We start from the raw sequence: 19,095 nt of genomic DNA, 5'->3' as shown, positions 1-19,095 counted from the left end.
AGTTTAGATATATTCTGAAGCAGAAGCAACAAGATCTCCTGATGGACTGAATATTTCTCAGTTGGAAATAAAAGAAGTGACAAGGATGACTGTCAAGATTTTTGGTTTGAAGCTGCTCTCAAGTGAGATGGGAGAGGCTATAGCATGATTTTCTTGGGTTTGGGGACAGGGAGAGGGGAGAGATCAGAGTTTAGCTTTGGACATGTTGAATTTGAGATTATCTGCTATGCTTCCCGGTGGCTCAGACGGTAAAGCGTCTGTCTGCAATGCAGGAGACCTGGGTTCAATCCCTGGGTTGGGAATATCCTCTGGAGAAGGAAATGGCAGCCCACTCCAGGACTCTTGCCTGGAAAATCCCATGGATGGAGGAGCCTGGTAGGCTACTGTTCATGGGGTCACAGAGAGTCGGACATGACTGGGCAACTGAACAACAGCAGCAATTAAAGTCAAAATGGAGATGCCAACTCAGCAGTTGAATATATAGGTCAGGCGTTTAGAACGAGGCCTGGACTGAAGATCGGCCTGTACACGTTGCTAGCATAGACGTGGGATTTAAAGCAGTAAGACCGGGCGGCAGTGAGTGCAAGGCTCCAGACCCAGCAACACACTCCAACATTAAAGGGCAGGATGCGGGAGGTGAGAGGGAAGCAGGAGAGAGAATGATAACTGAGGAGAAGGTGTCCTGGAAATCAAGTAGAACAGTGTAGCACGAGGGGGTGGAGGTGGGGGTTGTGCCAGATGCTACTTGGGAACTGAGAATTGGCTACTTACTGAATTTGGCAACTTGGTGGGGGGGTTGGGGGTGCGGTGGTAACTGGTAGTCTCTTTGGAGCAGATTTGGAGGAAATATGGGTTTTTCGTAGTTTTCTTCAGGAGAAAGTTTAAATAAAAGTGTTTTTGGAGCACTCATCAATGTTGATGCTTGACCCCAGAGCTGCTTTTGAAACACATGTCAAAGGGACCCAGAAATGTCATGATCTCTGCTTTAAAAATATTTGTATAACCTCCCTGCTGGCTCAGATGGTAAAGAGTCCGTCTGCAATCCAGGAGACCCGGGTTTGATCCCTGGGTCGGGAAGATCCCATGCAGAAGGGAATTGCAACCCACTCCAGTATTCTTGCCTAGAAAATCCCGTGGACGGAGGAACCTGGCGGGCTACAGTCCATGGGGTCACAAAGAGTTGGACATGACTGAGCGACTAACACACACCTAACAGCTTTATTGAACTATAACTTACATGCCGTACAATTTGTCCACTCAAAGTGCACAGTTCAGTGGCCTTTAGTTTATTTACAGAGTTGTACAACCATCACCCCAGTCAATTTTAAAACATTTTCATCACCCCAGAAAGAAAGTTTATACCTATTAGTGGTCATTGCCTCTTTGACCCTCAGTCCTAGCCATCTACACATTTATTTTCTGTTTCTATAGATTTGCTTTTTCTGGATATTTCATATAGGTGGAATCATGTAATAGGGTCTTTTGTGAGTGGGTTCTTACCCTCAGCATAAGGTTTTCAAGGTTCGTCTGTGTTCTAGCATGTATTAGTATTGACTATTTCTTTTTATGGCTAAAAAATATTCCATTGCGTGGATAGACCATATTGTAAATACCATTTATCAGCTGATGGACACTTGGGTTGTTTCTACTTTTTGACTGTTGTGAGTAATACTGCTATGACTTTTTGAATACAAGTGTTTATGTGGACATGTGTTTTCTGGGGTATGTTCTTAGGAGTAGAATTAAATTTCTACTTTCCTACTAACACTAATATTTAGCCTGTATTGATACTGCCACATTTCAGGGTTCAAGGTCAAGAAATGAGACAGGGCTAAAAAGGAGGACCTGGAATGCATCTCTTTCTTTTCCTGGTCCTAAGTTCCCAGAGCTTTTCAAACAACAATTACTTTGAGTTACTGCAGTGCTCAATGAATAGATATTTTTCTTTGTTCTGTTTTGGAACATAAAACTGTAGTAAGCCACATCAGAAAAGGTAGATAGTGAGGGAGAGGGTTTACCTGCGTTGACTTACTGAAAAATTATGGTTACTTCCAGAATCTAGGTCATTACTTTCAGCTGCATAAAAATCTTCAAGTAGATCTTCTTACAGCATCTTCAAAATAAAGATGACAGGAAAGGCAGCCAAGTGCATTGACTTTGAGGAGAGAAAAAAAGACTCGTAAATTGCCTATCAATCCATGGATTTACTTCTGGGGAGCACCAGTTAAAAATCTCAAACATGTGGCATTTTCAGTGGACTTATATTCATATGAAAGAGTTTTATCAAATATGATTGCATGTGTGTGTGTGCACGTGTGTGTGTACATGGTTTTAAACATTTCCATAATGAGTTCCCAAGTGCTTTTTTGGCCGTGGTTATTAAAGCGTGTGTGCTTGTGATTTATTTGGCAAAATGACTTTAGTGAAGAAAGGATATAGTGTTCTCTTGGTTCTTTGCCCAAAGTAATTTTGGAGAAGTCTGTGACTGTGTTTAGCTCATGTCATTCACTGGAGACAAGTCATTGTAATTACATTTGATCACAACCGATTTACAATTGTTTTATCATGTTTTCATGCTGAATATCTACTCAGACATCATACCAGAACTTAATGGCTACTGTTTTATTTGTACATAAAATGTTTTATAGCCCCTTTTTTTGCAGTACACATCAGGTTTCAATCATCATTGCTGCGTAGTGAGAGGAAAGCAATGGATAAAGAGCTATCAAAAGTCCTCAACTACATAAAGTTTTATTTCGGGTCACCTTGTCATAAAAGATATTGAATGTATTTTGTGGCTTTCCCCCTAACATGTCAGCCATGGTAGAAGGGTTATAATATTTGGAGGAAGCCATATGAAATGGGGAACTTCATCTAAGATGGTATACCTTTGCGTTTGTTTTGCATCGGACGGGTCTACCAGTATTCGGAATGGCTCCTAGGTAGCCATAAAAGGCAGCGTGTTGTTATTCTTGGCATTTACAATAGATGATCTTCTTCACTGTAAGGCTACGCATTTTGTCCCTGTTGTGCTGCTCTAACACCTACTTTGTGTGGCAGACTCACATCACAGGATGTCATTTACAACCACCAAATGCTGGAGGCTCCTCTCAGACAGGCCAGGATCTGCTAACTGTGGAAGCCTTGCTTCCCCAGTGCATTTGGGTGGGTTCACTGCTTATCTCCAAAGTGTCAGTTCTCACTGTTCCTTCTTTTCTCCAAAAGGTTGGTCCCTAGGCCTTCTGAAAACTGCCGTCATTCTGTACGTTTGAGTCTTTGTGGTTGAAGAAGCTCCAGTTAGAAAAGTGTAATTAATGGGAAACTTTGACATCCAGCTGAGAAAATTAGTTTGCATCAAAAAAGGCAAGATAAAGGATTAAAGAAATTTTAGTCCTAATCTAATTAACACCAATTAAAAGATGTAGATAAATTTGCACCAACAAACTGCTAATTATGCACCAATTTGCCTTTTCTGCGACCAAACCAAAATTAGGAAAATATTATTATCCTTTTTTTGTTTTAGGAGCAGGTTTGTTACAGTCATCTTTTGTATAATTAAAGAAGTAGGCAGTAAGGTTACTGTGAAATATTTCACTCTCCTGATATTTTTATGTAGGTTAACTCTTTAAAAACAGAAAGTACAAGATAATTCTCCCAGCGTTCATTCACTCACCACACATCTAATGAGGACTGACCAAATGCTGGTCCTTGCTCCAGGCAGTGAAAAACCAAGTCTGTCTGCAGTGATTGGGTTTTCTCATTCAGAATGTTTAAACCTGTTTGTACTGCTAATATGCTGCACCTTTAGAAAAAAGCTTTGTGACCTAAACTGTACAGCTAATTCAACTCTGCCCTGGGTACCTGTTTTAAAGGGGAGACTGCATTTTGGGGGGAGCCTCAAGAAGTGCTCTTTAATGTCCCAGAACTCCGCTTTAACAATGTGGCCTTTTGGAGTATTCATTCTACTTACACCTTCCTCACTTGGAGGATCTGAGTGAAGAATCTGTTTACCGGCGCGGAACTCAGATGTTCACTGTGCTGGGACTTTCTGTTTACCTTTTGAGTCACTCTTAGAGCTCCTCAGATGGGGATCTGAGTAACTGTGTGTGGGTGGGTGTGGTAGTGAAGCGCAGACCCGTTGTATCTGCAAAGGGCCCATCTGTCCAGGTGTCACGTAATGAGTAACCACAACCCATTTTATATGAACCATAATTCTACTGCTTACAAAATGGGAGGAAGATACGGAGAAGGAGGTGTCTGTTCGAAATGGAAAGAAATGTTCTAAAGACAGATTGCTCTAGCCATTGATTATATACAACATTCAGCAACTGCCTTCAGATTTTCAGGAATCTGTTCAACTTCATTCGGAGAAAATATTTGACCCGTCAAGTCCTGGTGTGTGAAATGGCATCCTAAAGTGTATTATTCTCCAGTGCACATATTTAGAATTTAAATAACAGTATCTAAATGCCCATGTTTGATTCCTGGGACAATATTTAATATAAAAATTTAGGATGCTCAATCTGCAGTTTTCAATATTCGTTCGGGAAACTTTTGCATTCAGGACTGTGACGGAAATCAAAATGGTATATAGTGGCTTTCACTGGCTAATGTTTTTATGGATAGTGGCAGCTAGAAGTTGGCCTCTAATGGGAGCATATCAATATGGCAATGCCTACAACAACAAACAGAAGGCATTCTTTAAAAGTAGTGTCTTCCTTCGCACATGTACAAGACAATATCTGATACCACAGTTTTTTTAAAGGTTTGTTTATTTCTGGCTTCGCTGGGTGTTTGTTGCTGCACATGGGCTCTCTCTGGTTGCAGTGTACAGGATTCTCATTGCGGTGGCTTCTCTTGTGGAGCACAGGCTCTAGGCGTACAGGCTTCAGTAGTTGTGGCTCTTGGGCTCGGTAGTTGTAGCTCATGGGCTCTAGAGAACGAGCTCAGTAGTTGTGGAACACAGGCTTAGTTGTTCCATGGCTTGTGAAATCTTCCCAGACCAGGGATCAAACCCATGTCCCCTTCATTGGCAGGTGGATTCTTATCCACTGTACTACCAAAGAGATCCTGTGAGTAATCTTTAAGAAGTTTAATGAGTTTAAAGAGTTTAATGAGTCTAAAGAGGTGTGAAAAGTACATGCAGTGACAGATTTGAGATTGGGTCATGGGCCAGAGAAAAAATGGACATAAATTACATTATTGGGACAGTTTATGAGATTTAAATCATGTCTATGGAATAGATAACAGCACAGTACCAGTGATGGTCTTGATTTTGAACTTTGTGGTGTGATTGTGTAGGAGAGTGTCCTTGATTTGGGGGAGTATTTAGGGGTAACGGGACACAATGAATACAACCTACAAATGGCTCAAAATAAAATATAAGTATACGTATCATACAGGAACATCAATCAATAGAGAGAGGAAGTCATGATAAAGCAATTGTGGCGAAATGTTAACACTTGGTGAATCTGGTAAGGGGTATTCAGGAGTTTTTTGGTGCTATGCTTGCAGCTTTTCTGTTAGTTTGAAATTACTTAAATAGAAATGTTGGATTCTTCCCTCAAATTAATAAAACTTCTTATGCATGATTCCAGAAAGAGGTCAGAAGTTCTCCTTACGACAGGGGTCCTCAGACAAAGGCTGCCACCGCGTCACATGTGGAGGGTCAGTTGCACCGACTCAGTCAAAACAGATTCTGGACATGAATATCCACCAGGGTAGCAGACTGGTTTTGTTCAAAGTTTAATATATTTCTTAAAAATCTATCAGCCTGATGGAACAGTGAGCTAAACGAGCCCTTCTGGGTCTATAAATAACAAGGTAAAATGTTCCTAAGTCCATTTATTTCTCACACATCCCTCCCCTGTAAGACTGAGCCATGGGTTTAAGTGAACCCCAGATCGGCAGTTCACCGTATTGTATGTTCCCTTTCAGACAGGACTTCACAAAGACCCTCTTTTATAAAGAAAACAACCAGCCAATAAAACAGCATTAGAGTACATTATATATGTGACCAATCATTTTATAAAATCTGATGTAAGCCTTCAGGCATAATTGGAGTTCTTAGCAAAATACTTTGGTTTTTAATATTTCTATGACCCTCTAAGGGGGACTTAGCAATTACTCTTAAATTTTCAAAGTGGTGCATGGAGTTTTAGCTGTGTGACTTCCATTAAAGCCCATAGGAGTCTTGTTGCTAAAACATCAGACAACTCATGAAAATGTGCCCCTTCTTGTGAAATTGTTAGAGGTAATGGGTGTGGAAGTGTAGCCCAGTATTTCTGGCACATTTACAGGCTTTCTGCACTTGTTTCAAATTTTATACTTTTATAAAGACTCAACAGTTCTATAGGAATTGGTGGGGGTGGGGGGAGCCTATTATGTGTATTCCTAAAGTGAAGGGTAGAAAACTAAAAGAGAACTGATTTTAAAAAATTGTAAAATAATTCTTCAAGAAAATGCTAGTGTTTAAAAATATTTATCATTTTTACTTCAAAATTCACGTATGAGCTCCCAGATTTTAAAAGTATGCCTTTGTTATTGTGGTTTAGTTGCTAAGTCATATCCAACTCTTTGGGACCCCATGGACTGTAGCCTGCCTTTCTCCTCAGTCCATGGGATCTTCCGGGCAAGCATATTGGAGTGGGTTGCCATTTCCTCCTCCATGGGATCTTCCCGACCCAGGGATCGAACCCACATCTGCGTCCCCTGCATTGGCAGGCATATTCTTTACCACTGAGCCACCTGGAAAGCCAAAGTATGCCTCAAAGTGACACTATTAAAAATGACATTTGATGACAAGGTTTCAGTATAGTAATCATGTGTAAGGTTTTGGGTTTTCATCAGCCTCTACTGGTGACACCTACGTGACTTAAGCATCATCTGAGCAAAACTTCAGTCCTTCAGAATGGGGGTGGCGAGCAAGGGTCTTCCCAGAGGTTTAAGGTTTGCCGAGTCTCCTTTTCTGCCGGGGACCCTCCACGCAGGCTCAGCTCAGGGGCCTGGCCCAGCCGCAGGTGGCGGCCTTGCTGGTGACCCAGCCAAGTCCTCTCCAGGCGCACCCCAGGCCCTCTCAGGGCAGAAGCACCCCTGCCATTCTGTTTCCTCAGCCTTGGGAGGACGCTGGAGACCAGGAGCTGGCTTCTGAGACAGATATGTTTGTTTTAACACATTGAGAGAAAGAGAGAGAGGGGAGGGTGAGAGAGGGAAGGGGGCTCAGTGATTCCTTCTTGAGTTAATTATTGTTGGCTCCGTTTCAGTGATGCTATGTTTTGCTGTAGATTCTTTTTACGAAGCAATATTGAATTATTTTTATTTACGAATCAGACCTCAGAAAGATCCTACAGGGCATACTTTTCTCCTGAAATCTCTACTAATCTATGAAGAGTAGACTTTAGGGTGGGTTTTTTAAAATGGGGGAACTTGATGTAGAACCAATTTTTCAACAAAGCCCATTGAATGAGTAGCATGGTTTAGGCATGAGCGAGGCCACCGATTTGCAGTGTCCCAGCTGGAGTCAGAATCAGGGACTGTCTGAATAAGGGAATTTCAGAACGGCAGAGGAGAAAACCAAGGTACAAATGGGAGGAAATAAACCATTGTTCTTTTAAAAAGCATAGTAACCTCGATAATGAGAGGCTATGAAATAAGCCTTTTTATAACAGTAACTTCTTAACTTCACAGCCCTAAGAGCTCCTAGGGTCACTTTTGGAGTGCCCCAGGGCTACACCTGCCTTGCATAGATTAGGGCCTGCTGCAGCTGTCTTCATTTGCAAGACTAAGGTGTAGCTGGATGAGGCTCTGGGTCTCAGCAGGGAGCGCCCCTTCTCGATCTCAATAGGCTGGCATTTCAGATTAAGATGGCCATTGCAAGCCAGGCTCAGAAACTGCAAGATGAAGCAGTAACTATTTCCTGGGTTTTATGTATCTAACCTTACGAGGTATGAAGCGGGAACCCTTGTATGTGGCTGCCTTGAATTAGCCACGCCATTTGCAGTCAGCCCTGCTGTAGGGCAGCTGCCTAACCATCTAGCACATCCAGGGGCCAAGCTTCCCTTTGGCACACAAACACGTTTGTAAGGAATGTGTGAATGTATAGAGTGATCCGTTGAAGGACAAAAGGGAATGTCTTTGGAACCCATACCCGTCAGTGTCGGTCTGTGGGTTGGATACGCCTTCTCTGCAATGCACATTGGTTTCACAGAAAACACAATTAGGATAATTCTTGTGTGTTCTCTACAGGAAGGAAGTGGTATACTGCTTGTGAATGGTAGGCTAAATGAGGGAATCATTAAAGGGTTTTTAATAGACTTTGGAACCAGAAGACATGAGGGACCATCGTTATGTTGCTTTAATTGAGAAATATTTTGCAGTGTGAGGAGGCTTAATCAAATTTTCATTACATACCTGGCCAGGGACTAGCTGAATGTTTCTTTAAGCAATTGGTAAAATGCACATGGCAGACCTGTTAGCTATGTGAGAATAGGTCGGGAGGGCTTGCGTCTCTCCTGTGGGTGCCTAAGCATCAGATACTTGCTTTACTGTGTTGGGTTGATTGCTTCTGTTCTGATTTCTAATGAACTTTACCACCAGACTACTTGATCATGACTAAACCCAGGAACAATGCAAATGGAATTGCCCCCTGATGGGGAGGAATGGGCCCAGATGGCCCTTAAAAGGTGATAATTAGGAAATATAGCATATCTGAGTAGCTAGAAAGAGAGAAACTTGTTAAAGACAGTCAATCTGTTTGAAGCAATGGTCTTTCCCTTAATTATATGCATTTTCATTTAGAGTTGCTTTAAAGTAAAATTCTCCCAGGAAAATTCTTTAATAGTAGCTGAAACCTAGAAACCACACATTTTTTTGCTACTCTGTTTCAGATTATTTAAAACATTCTTTCCTTCATACATTTTTTGTTTTCTCGATCTGTGTAACAGACTTGCTGTGTGTGTTTTAAGGGGCAGTTTTAGGTTTTTTTAGCTCTTATGCTAAAACAGTGGGGGAGTGATTAAAAGTGAGAAAAATATTGGTATATATTTGTAAACTGAGCTTTTAAAATTAAAATAGTTGCAGGATATTACAGTCTGTGATTTCATATACTTTGTAAGATTGCCTTAGAAGTACTGCCTACTTGGCAACATAATCTCCAGATTCTTCTTGAATATGTCATTAAAATAATTTTACATATGACAGGTTGGACTTTTTAAGCCTTATCTTTTTATGTGAATTAGCATATTTGCATTTGCTAATGATATCATTCCTTAAGCTTTTCTTTAGTAAAAAAAAATTTTTTTTTAAGCATACAGACTCAGCATTACCAGGAGAATAACAAGTGAACTGAGAATGAGGAAGTGGTGACATAAAGAGAGAAGAAATGTGCTCAATAAGTATCTCTTCCAGCTTCAATATGGGATGGAGTATAGTGAAAATAGCTGATGCTGGAAAGTAAAGCACAAAGCCAAAAAAAAAGCTATAATGGCCAGAGGCAAGTTTTTCCTTATTTGTAAACTCAGGAAGTAAAATGACATTAAAGTGCTAAATTACATTATTCCAAATATTTTGGCAGTTATATTTTGGCAACTGGGTTGCTTTCCTAAAATGTCTCAACGCCATCATTCATCCTGACAAAAGCCAGTGGTGCAGATGTAGCTTTTGGGACTGTGGCCAAGGTAAGGCCTGCACTTTCCAGGTCTGCCCACTCAGGTGTTGAAGGATGCTCCATAAAGTAAGCCTCACACCCCAAGCACTGCCCCTCGCACCCTTAGCAAGTGGCTGGCTGAACTCAACACTCTGACTGAAGTGTAGGTGATCTTAGCATCCAGCCCTTAGGGCTTAATACAAATTCATCAAGTATCTTGTCCTACTCAACGACTTATCAAGTCTTTGACATTTTAAGCCTAGTTGTTGAAAAGTGGATAAGGTTCATTCTCAATTTCAGAATTCAGAAGCACATATACCAAGACAGGATGAAGACGCACCGTGCTTTCCTTCAGCCAGCTTCAGGGGGAAACAGAACCAAGAATCAGCCGTGAGTGCACCATTTGCAGGAAGTTTTGAATTGGATCCTTGCAATCATTGACAGGTTGTCCCAAAGGAATAGTCTGGCGCAAACTTCTCTTATTACCAGTGAAAAACAAAAATTATTTCGTGCAGGCATGCTTCAGGGGAAGAAAAAGTCAGGAGGAAAACTGGAGATAAAAATAATTTCTATCTTTAATTCCATTATTCACAGCAAGGAAGCAGTAGGGTTTACATCCCATGTGCCAACTATATCTGCAAGTGAACGCTTTTTGAAGACTGTACTCAATTATTTCAACTTTGGTAATGCAAAAAGATCTAGCACCATTTATGAGTGGTTATGTTTATTTACTATCACTTTCTAGATGTGACCCTACTTGAAACTTTTGTAGTTGTTGAAAATTTTATCCACCACAGAACAAGTTCTGAGGAGAAAAGCAGCTTAAACTTATCAAGGGTTTTATTAAAAGGACCAAAACCTAACTTGTCTTTTCTTAGGATATCGAAACATGATTCGCTGTAAAAATATTTAGAATTTTGCTTAACAGCAAATAAAAAGAGCCAAGTTGAAATAGCCCAGGAGATGGATGGCGATTAACTCTGCATTCTTTTCTAGAAGGTTTTATTAACTAGCTCTCTAACTCAAATAGGTTACATCCTTTGAGCAGTAAATTGCATTCCATTTGCAAGCTCTGCAGATGAAATTTGCATGCGGCCTAAATGCTAGCCACATTGTTGTGTTAAGTAGAGTTTATCTCCCTAGACCTCTCCCGCATCCCCCAGTGGAAAGTGTTACCCACTTTTCTTGCTGGAAGGGCAGGTCCCATGTAGTTTGGTTATTTGGCGCCATCTTCTTTTTTATTGTTAAATCCACTAAAGCTGGTCATGCCTGGCGGTACCAAGCGAGCTCTTTCCGGTGTTCTGGTCTGCTAAGCATTTGGAGTCCTTTGCTGTTCATTTACATGGAATGTTTTCAGCTTCTGTCTTTGCTTTAAGAGCTGATTAAAAGGAACCTTTAAAAAAAATTCAAAGAAGGTAGTTTTTAGTGTAGGTTTTTCCTTTCTGGAATCTACCCCTTGTCTCCAACCCCCTACCCCCTGTGACCACCTTCCCTGGCCACCCCAGCCTTCCCCACAGCACGTATTTTAAAAAGTTATTATGAAGGTATTTTAGGAAGCACATTAATAATGCACAGCTTGGAGGAGAAGACAGGACTGGGTGGCTTCCCCATCACCAGTTGATCATCAGAGTTCCAGTTCTGCTTGTCATTACTCTCTGACAACGTCCCTGAGCAGCTGCCCTTCAGAGAATGCTGATGCTTAGACACACCCTCCTGTCACTCATCTGACTTGCAAGCACAACTCCTTTGAAAGAATCAATATCAAACTTACATATGAGGATTTACCATTTAATGAGGTGGATTCCTTCTCCATACATACTTTTCAGCTCAATGGGGGTGGGGTGTGGAAATCCCATCTATTTTTAAAAATCATTAATCACAGACTTCTGACATTTTCCTTTTGAATTTCTTCAGGGGGGAAAGTTATTTGAATAACAAACAAATAAACAAAAAACCCTCCTCACAGATAGCTGTCAGCCTCCTACTTCAACAAAAGATTTCTGTCATCCTGAGACCTAGTGTCCTGTTTGGTTAGAGGCAGCAGGGTGGTATAGACAGTACTGAAAAGCTTGGGTTAATAAGCACTTTCTGGATTCAGTCTCTCTCCTGATTAACCCTTGGATTACTGCTTCGAGTTTCTAACGCCTGTCACCACCCCATACAGAATTTCTAGCATGGCTGTCTCTCCTACAGATGCCTCTCCTTAGATGCCCCTGTTGGTAGATAGCTTGAAAATTTGTCAGCATTATGGTTTTCAGCTGAACAGAGAGCAAAGAGCTTAAGCATTACTCCTTATTTTCTTGACCTGAAGGTCATTTTCTTAGTGAATAACCAAGTTGGTCTAGAGTTGTAAATAAACTGTGCAAACTAATTTTTAGACACGTGTCTTTAGGTCTTTAGTTCAAACCAACTCAGTATCGAGCCTCTGGTTTGTTTTTTGGAGGAGGTAGTAGGGCAAACTCCAGGGGACAGAGGAAGACGGGGGAACCTGGTGGGCTTCAGTCATGGGGTCGCAGAGTCAGGATGCAGCAAGAACAGCACCAGGAAGGAGGGGATCAGAGAACCTCCCCTTGCCTCTCGGTTGGGCTCCCCAAGGAGCTCCCAGAGCCCGAGTTCAAGACACATTCTGTGCAATGAAGTAGGACTGAAATGGCACTGTTTCTTGTGACGGGACCATAGGAAACTGCTGCTGTTTGACTGCTTTTGACATCCAAAAACAGCATGAGAGTACCAGAATTTTTTAGTGTGATAACACCTCCTGATAAGAAAATGGACAAATAAGAAAGCCTGAGGAATTAGACTATAAGCTCATTATGAGCAACTAATGACCCTGCCCGCCCTCCCTTCAGCCTTCCTTCCTTCTTCCACGATCACTTGTTGAGTCCCCTCTATTGTACATACTGCTGGCAGTAGGGATGAAAGGGATAGTTACTGCCCCCAAATTGCTTAAAAGACAAATAAATATCAGCTGCTCCACATGATGGTGAAAACAGATCCTGGAGGGTGGTGGGAGCACAGAACAGGAGTTTCTAGAATCCTCAAAACCTGAAACTCACACGGCACAGAGCGCTCTAAATCTTTGTGTTTTTAGAATGTTATTTCTACGGACTGTATCACAAAAACAATAATCCAGAAAGTAGAAACTCAGTGTCCATTCTTCAAACCAGGAGGTATCCAAGTGAGCAATGAATCCAGTAACCTGTTCTCTTCCTTCATTCATGCTTTCCTGTTAGGAAAGTGCTTAGGATCCATACTGTGTTCTTAATACAAGCAGAGGTGGCATATGTAACAGTCCTTTTCCCTTAGTCACGTTACTCCCAGCCCTAAACTCCCATAGCATTTTAAAGTAAGGTTTGGGAGTTCCCTGGTGGTCCAGTGGTTAGGCCTCTGTGCCTTCACTGCTGAGGGCCTGGGGTCAATTCCTGGTCGGGGAACTAAGATCCCATAAGCTATGTGCTGCAGCCAAAAAATAAAGAATAAGTTTAACTGAAAATGAATGTGTTAGTCTCTCCGTCATGTCCAACTCTCTGTGACCCTTTGGATTTTAGCCTACCCAGGCTCCTCTGTCCACGGGTTCTCCAGGCAAGAATACTGGAAGTGGGTAGCCATTCCTTTTTCCAGGGTATCTTTCAGACCCAAGGATTGAACCTGGGTCTCCTGCATTGCAGGTGGGTTCTTTACTGTCTGAGCCACGAGGGAAGTTTTATTGAGATATCATTCAAATACCATAAAATTCACTCTCTTAACATGTATGAATCAGTTTCTTACTGTATTCACAAAGTTGTGCAATGATCAGTGCTGCTTAATCCCAGAATGTTTTCCTCGCCGGAGAAGAAACCCTATACCCATCAGCTGTCAGATTTCCCTCTTCCCTTCCCTGAGGATCCCTGGATCCATTTTCCCAACCTTTAGATTTGCCTGTTCTGGACATTTCATATAATTGTGTGGTTGTGCCCTTTCGTGTCCGGCTGCTTTCTCTCTATCGTAATATTTTCAAGGTTCATCCCTGTTGCGGGGCTTCCCTGGGGGCTCAGACAGTAAAGAATCTGCCTGCAATGTGGGAGACCTTCCCTGGGTTGGGAAGAGCCCCTGGAGAAGGAAGTAGCAATCCACTCCAGTATTCTTGCCTGGAGAATCCCATGGACAGAGGGGTCTGGCAGGCTATGGTTCATGGGGTCACGACTCTGACATGACTGAGCAACTAACGCTACTACATTCCCTGTTTGTAGCATAGATTGATATTTCATTCCTTTTTATGATGTCTCATTGAAGGAATATACTGCACTTTATCCATCCATGCATCATAGACATGTGTGTTATTTCTACTTTTTGGCTATTATGAATAATGCTGCTGTGAACATTCATGTACGTTGTGGACATATGTTTTCATATCTCTTGGGTAGACCTATGAGTAAAATTGCTGGGTCATATAATGACTCTGTTTTTAACATGTTGAAGAACTAGAATGCATGGCATTTTGTGCCTATGTTATGAAACTCATTAGGAAGCAACTTAATAGTCAGTATCATCAGGCCTGCAGCTTCCACTGGCTTTTAAGTTTCTTGAGACAAGGGTTGTTGCTGTTCATCCTTGAACCCCACTCCCCCCAGCTCAGTACGCACCATGGGACCCAGTAGGTTCTCAGAAAGTTCTTGAGATTGTAGCTGGCTAGTGAAATCCCCAGCACCCCTGAGACGCACACACTTACTCTCTCTCTTCCCTGTAACAAGTGACAGCTTGTCAGGAATGGAAGCAGCTCCCTATTGTCCGTCAAGCTTCCCAGCTGCTTACTGACCCTCCTTATCTGCTGGGGCCCTCACCAGGGTCTTGGGCTTCCTCCAGGCTGCCTCAGCCGCACAGCAGCCGTGGGGACCCACTCTGGCTTACGCAGATGCTTTGAAAGAGAAATTATTTTAAGCACCGCTGAGGCGCAAGCAGAGGCCGGGCTGCTAGAACCTTGCCATTCGGGGGCCCGTGCCTGTCTGACACGACTCATGCATCTGCTTTATGAGGATTTGGACAAGGAGGCCCTCCAGTGCCTGCCCAGGCTTTGACTTGGCAGCTTGTGCCCAGGGTTTAAGAAAGCTTATTTTAAGACTTTCTTAGAAGGTCAGAGCAGCATCTTTATGATTCATCCTGCTACCTTTTGTCCAGAGCCTGCTCTTCCTAATAACATCTATTTCAGGTTGGATTTAAGAGACAGGGCCAACCTCTGCTGAACCGGCCACCTTTGATGTTCCAGTGCCTACCAAGGAGGGGAGGGACGGATGGAACCAAAGTTGTAATTGCCCAAATTTACAATAGCTTCCCAGCAGAAGCCAGCACAAAAGAAATGTTAATGCAATAAACTGTAAATGGAAGGAAGCTGAGCGGGATTTATGGTGGGCGCAACCTGCACCAGGTCTCTGGGACCTCCTTCCTTCCTCCGTGAGACATTTCAATAGTCAGAGGAGAACTGAGCTCTTGGAAAGCCAGTGGCTGCTCTGTACCCTCCCTCCCTTATCTCTCTCTCACTCCCCAGACAGATTCCTGCAAAGACCCAGGGAACCTGATTAAACAGAAGAGGAGGGGGGAAAGTAACCAGTCATTGAGGGCTCAAACCTGAAATCCTGGCTGTGCCAAGAGCCCATGTCACTGGCAAGCATGTGTGTTCCAGCTGCAACTGAAGCGTGTTTCTCTTCTCCTCCTCTGAGTTGGGGATCTCTGCAGATACAACAGATGGCCGGAGTGTTCGCGTGTCTCAGTCAGGAAGTGAGAGGGCGGCGTGTCATTCGCCATCCAGGCACGTCCCCATCCGTCAGGGCCACTGCTATAAAGAGCTGTTTTTCACCTTTAGGTTCCTGCGGCTCTCACTCCACTCAGGCTCACATGTACCTTTACCTGGGTTGTAACACGTAGAGTGTGCATTGTTTCCTTATCCAGATTGCTGGCCTGTTTGGTTTTTTTTTAAATTAGCTGAGGAGCACTGACTAAATGGAAAATTGCTTTCTGAGATCCCAGTGCTCTGGTTCCATGCTGTGAGGGGCTCCCTGTAATTAAACACATTTTAAGAGTTGTTCTCCTGCGTATGTACTGGGAAAGGACATCAGTGCCTTTCCCACTAGCTGGAGAGGTCTGGTTCAGGCCGGAGACTTAAATATTAATACTAGGTATAGTTAAAAGGAAACTTGTATATCAATTAATTCAGTATGGGGGATTTAATAGTTGGGGAAAGAAATCCTTGGTGGGAAAGTCTTTTTATGCCTTTCAGGGCTAGGAAAATGGTTAAGCACCAGGAGGAAATTGGACAGAAGTCAGGAAATTAGGAGCACAGATGTCAGCAAATTCTCGAAGCCCTCTGTCTCAGCTTCCTGGTCCCCTCAGTGAGAGTGGAGTGCATTGGGTGTGCCACGGTCCCCTCATAGATCCAGAATTCACCCCAGAATCCTCCCTTTCAAAATAACCTGTCCATGTTTAGAAGTTCCTGCTACAGTTTCAAATGTTATACAAGCAGCTGGTTAGAGCTCAGACACAGAGGGAGACATGTCATATGGGGGATTAGTTCATCAGTAATTAAAGGATGAAGGAAGCCTTTATGAAGTTTTTTTGCTTAGAGGCTCCAAATATACATTTAGAGTAACGGTCCCCAAGTCAGCATAGCCATTAGAGAAAGTCTGACATTCTGTGTAGATTGGCAGGCTCTCTGCTGAAAAATCTTTTTCTGAAAAAGAATTTGCAGTTTTTTCTAAGAAACATGTAAAGCAAGTTGTGGGGCATATCAAAGTCTGGCACCAAAATCATGTAACACTGATCGTTCATTAGGGAAAAAAAAAGTACTGGAATTAAAATCTACTTCTTGTTTAGTCACTAAGTCATATCTGACTCTTTTGCAGTCCTATGGACTGTAGCCTGCCGGGCTCCTCTGTCCATGGGATTTCCCAGGCAAGAACACTAGAGTAGGTCGTCATTTCCTTCACCAGGGGATCTTCCCAACCCAAGGATGGAACCCATGTCTCTTGTGTTTCCTGCATTGGCAGGTGGATTCTTTACCACTGAGCTCTTAGGGCTTCCCTAAAATCCATGGCTCAAGTCCTAACCTGCATAAAAGACACACGGCACATGGTAAAAATCAGTTTGATCACTTCCTAGGAGGCCTAGACTTGGGAAAGAAGGAAAAAGAAAAGAATGAAAGTGAAGACCCCAAAAGAACAAAATACCCATAGACAAAGAGCTGTACATACTCAACCCTCTTATTTTTTCACAAACGTGCACACAGGTCTCGTGACCTGCGTCTTCCTCTGACACTGTCTTCTCTCTGCTTTGCAGGAGAGCTCATATTTTTCCTGTGTTTCTGCTGCCGGTACTTTCCCAAAGCATAAGCCATTCTACTCTAGTGTCCAGACCCATTTGGCCAAGCTCTTGGAGCTAGTTTCTTATTTTTGAGTCTTGGCTGTAGTTTAGGGTGTGTGACAATAGAAAACACCTGGGATGTGGCTTTCGCAAATCCTTGAATTAGGGTTTTAGCACTCTGGTTTCCTCATCTGTTAAATGGGTACAGTCAGAGTCTTGGAAGACTGGTTGAAAGAGGTGTGTGGGGACTTCCCTGATGGTCCAGTGGCTAAGACTCTGCACTCTCAATGCAGGGGGCCCAGGTTCAATCCCTGGTCAGGGAACTAGATCCCATGCCACAACTAAGAGTTCACATGCCACAACTAAAGATCTTGCATGCTGCAACTAAGACCCAGCATAGCCAAAGAAATAAGTAAAAATAAATTTTTTTTTTTTAAAAAGGAAAGAGTTGTGTGGACAGTGAAGTGGTTTGCAACAACAGCCAAATAAATAAATAAAAATATATTTTTTTAAAAAAGAGATGTGTGGACAGTGGGGTGATTTGCAACAACCTTCACATTTCATTTCACCTGCAAATGTCACAAGCTTGTGATTTACTAGTGAGAATAACATCAGCCCTCTTTTGTGGTGGTGTTTTTGCCTTTGCTTTAACCCACAGACCTTCAAATCTCAGGGTTAACAGGGCACTGGGTCAGCAGGTATATTAGGAAAAATGCTTTGATTTAATGTATAATAGAAATAAGATGAATTAAAGGTGTTAATGTAGTCTAATCTAAATTCCATAAAGCTTCACAGGACATGCAAAAGACCAAACCATACACCACATATATGTTCACCTGCTTCTGAACGTTATGAAGACAATTTGCCTGGCTGTAGTTTTTAAATTGTTGGTATCAGATGGGCTTGGGATTGTCAGGCCCTGATGGAGTTTCCAGTAAAGGGATTAGTGTCATTTCTGGGCCCCCACTAGAATTCCGTTCAAGCTATAAGTAGTCACGTGAAGTCGTAGGTTAAATGATTTGGGAATAAAATGTCATTTGACGTGACAGAAATGAACCCTCGGTGGCCCACACATCCCCTGGGACTCGCTCTCACTTACGGTTCTTGTGTTAAGTAATTTTATTAACCGTGGCAAAGGGGGACATGAGGTGACAAGGGAAATACTTTTTGCTAACATTTTAATCCTAATCACAAAATTTATTGTGTATGGCTTTTATATGCACTTGTAGCTACAAAGGCCTGGGAGACAATGAACGTAAAAATTAGAATGCGTTGTTTTTCTTCCCAGGTGTTATTTAAAGCATTATATGAGTTGTCAAAAAGATTAATTGTTGTTGCTTGCAGCTAAACAGATGATAAATTTTAAAATTATATTATTACTGCGTGTCAGCATAAAAGCTCTGTGTCCCAAGAGTGTCACCTTTTTCTGTTGCTGTTGACAAGGTTCAAGTTTTATAGCACGCCGCCAGAAGGTGTTGACGTATATTCAGATCACTGATTAAATGTTTTTAAAACGTGCCACTCACAAACTAACCCTGATGTTCTATGAAAGAGTCATTTTAAGGAGTAAGATTTTTTCTTCCCCTGCATCATTGACACAGAAGAGATTTTAAGCATCGCCATTAAAAAGAAAAAACCCAACCCTCATGTGATTACATTTTCCAATTTTAAATTTCAGCACTGAAGAGAAAGTGTCTTCTCCTTGCTTCTCTTCTCCACAGGAAAGGCAGGAGCGTGGTGTAAAAATACTGCAAGGAAGGTGCTAAATGGTTACTTGTAAACACCCCTTGTTGGGCACAGGACCCACCGTGTAGGAGTGACAGTCTTGCCATCCGTTGTATTGGCGTCGTAAACTCTGGAGTTGTGACTCCTTCCCTGTTCAATGCTCTGACAGCCCCCGTCTACAAGGAATCACAACAGACAACTTTTACACAGCAGCTGAGGGTGCAGAAGGCTTTATGTTCCTCTTCACTGTGATGCTTGAAGACATGGCTGGTCCTGGCTTTTGGCATTTTATGGATGGCCTTTCGACCAAGGTTTCCATGAACCCAGATGTATATTTGCACAGTAATACAGTTTATGCCTCAAGAATCAACACTGTAATACTCTTCTTTTCGGTGTGA

At 42.4% G+C, this 19,095-nt stretch overlaps 1 protein-coding gene, 1 long non-coding RNA gene and 1 other non-coding gene across 6 annotated transcripts in view; 2 read left to right on the top strand and 1 right to left on the bottom strand.

Moving 5' to 3' along the window:
* The window catches only part of CLYBL (citramalyl-CoA lyase), a 226,188-nt gene that overhangs the window by 55,299 nt on the left and 151,794 nt on the right, over positions 1-19,095 (top strand). The gene's annotated exons all lie outside the window — the stretch shown is intronic.
* LOC139036235 (uncharacterized) lies at positions 10,195-15,446 on the bottom strand. The gene is made up of 2 exons (XR_011488943.1): positions 15,245-15,446; positions 10,195-11,036 (listed from the first exon to the last, which is right to left on the bottom strand). It is a non-coding gene; the product is annotated as an uncharacterized lncRNA (long non-coding RNA).
* On the top strand, positions 17,223-17,295 carry TRNAE-CUC (transfer RNA glutamic acid (anticodon CUC)). The gene has a single exon. It is a non-coding gene; the product is annotated as a tRNA-Glu (tRNA).

The sequence above is a fragment of the Odocoileus virginianus genome, chromosome 8 (assembly GCF_023699985.2).
Source record: "Odocoileus virginianus isolate 20LAN1187 ecotype Illinois chromosome 8, Ovbor_1.2, whole genome shotgun sequence".
Lineage (NCBI taxonomy): Eukaryota > Metazoa > Chordata > Mammalia > Artiodactyla > Cervidae > Odocoileus > Odocoileus virginianus.
The sequence above is the reverse complement of the archived record's forward strand: the minus strand, read 5'-3'. Positions and strand labels throughout refer to the sequence as shown.